A 1,765-nucleotide genomic window follows, 5' to 3' on the forward strand; every position below is an offset into this window, starting at 1 on the left:
GGGCTGCAGTCCATGGGGTCGCTAGGAGTCGGACACGACTTAGCGACTTCACTTTCACTTTTCACTTTCATGCATTGGAGAAGGAAATGGCAACCCACTCCAGTGTTCTTGCCTGGAGAATCCCAGGGACGGGGGAGCCTGGTGGGCTGCCGTCTATGGGGTCGCACAGGGTCGGACACGACTGAAGCGACCTGGCAGCAGTAGCAGCAGCACTGAAGCGACTTAGCAGCAGCAGCAGCAGCAGCAGCAGTGCCAAGACGGTCTCTCTAAACCCCAGTTAGCAGTTCCGCAGAGACACCTCAAACCCAAGCTGGCAGCGGGTGCCTCATTCATCCCCGTGAAGCCTCGAAGCCGGTGCCGCTTCAGCTGAACCCCAAGCCGGGAGGTCCACGGCGCGCTCCCGCCCTGCCCACTCGCGCCCGCGCTTGCGCATCCCACGAAACCCGTTAAGGCGAGGACCAGGCCCTCCCTATCCGGGACTACATTTCCCACATGCCTCTGCGCCTAGTTCCCTTCCGGCTTCCTTGCGGGTTTCGGCTCGGAGAGGTGAGTTGGTCTCGTGCACTGAGGAAATGGGCGCGGGGGCGGCGCGGGGGCGGCGCGGTCGCTGTGTGCACCCGGCTGCAGTGACTGTGTAGTTTGTGACGCTGCCCGGACTCTGGGTGCTCTGATGCGTCCTCTGTCCTCCTGCTTCAGGGCCGCGCAGATGCAGCGGCCCAGAATGGCTCCGAGTTAGATTTACGAACCCCACAGTGAAGGCCTGTAACAAAAAGACGCAGAACAACAGCTCTCAGAACCACAGCTTAACCAGAGCTCCCTCCCAAGGCAGCGCTCTTGAACTCGGAGACAGCTTCCAGCCCTGGCCATTGTACTCTGGCCGTTCTGTCCGATGCCGGGAAGGCACAGCTTCACCCCGGCTCCCTCTTATTTCCATCGGGTAGTGTGTGTGATGGATGGTGGGAGCGAGGGTCGTAGCGGGGGTGTGTCCTTAGTCTGGCCCGGCTGAGCTGGGGAAAAAGGCTCACTGCGTCGATTCCCGTCATCGTCCGCCAATCTTTAGAAAGAAGGAAATCTACATGATGTTTCTTCTTTGTCCCATAAAGTGTAATTTCAATTCTTTTTCTAGACCCGGGGATACTTGTAAGAAGTGAAAAATAGGTCAGACTAAGACAAAAAGTAATCCTGCCGTTAATCTTGTTGAGAGAGAAAAGACAGAAAACCAACTACACAGTTAATAGAAAACGTTACTACTGCACAGGTCACGCCGCAGTTGTAAAATGCCATAGACTCCCTTTTTGAGAGCTTATAGCTTTCTTACCAGGGTTGCTCCAGACCTGCCTTGCTGTTTTTATTTTATTTCTGGAGATACCCGCTTGCTAAATTACCCTCACTTTACTAATAGCACTCAATCTCCAGTTAGTCCCTGCCTATCTTGTTCTCTCACTTCAGTAGCAGCAGTCATTCCAGAATGGTTCCCCACAGCCTCAGAATCCTTCAGCTGGAGCACAGCTGTTTACAGAGGGGCTTTTTTTATGCCTGTCCTCTGTCACATTCCAAAGGATTTCCTCCCTCTCTTGAGTCAGTCCTATTTTGTTGGACTCTGCAGGCTTATTCCAGGTAGTCTTTAGCTAGTTAGGCTTTAACTAAACAGCTGAAATATCCTACCCATTGGCCTGGTTTTTTTTTTTTTTTTTAACTTTACATAATTGTATTAGTTTTGCCAAATATCAAAATGAATCTGCCACAGGTATACATGTGTTCCCCA

The 1,765-nt window shown here is 52.7% G+C and overlaps 1 protein-coding gene across 2 annotated transcripts in view; it reads left to right on the top strand.

Annotated features, from left to right (window-relative positions):
- The first annotated feature begins 479 nt into the window (after positions 1–479).
- The window catches only part of ZFP14 (ZFP14 zinc finger protein), a 22,912-nt gene continuing 21,626 nt past the window's right edge, over positions 480–1,765 (top strand). For both annotated transcript variants that reach the window (XM_010849104.1, XM_010849105.1), the window contains exon 1: positions 480–546. The gene's annotated coding sequence lies outside the window, so the exon portion shown is untranslated. The remainder of the gene's footprint in view (positions 547–1,765) is intronic.

The sequence above is a fragment of the Bison bison genome, unplaced genomic scaffold, assembly GCF_000754665.1.
Source record: "Bison bison bison isolate TAMUID 2011002044 unplaced genomic scaffold, Bison_UMD1.0 scf7180017864280, whole genome shotgun sequence".
Lineage (NCBI taxonomy): Eukaryota > Metazoa > Chordata > Mammalia > Artiodactyla > Bovidae > Bison > Bison bison.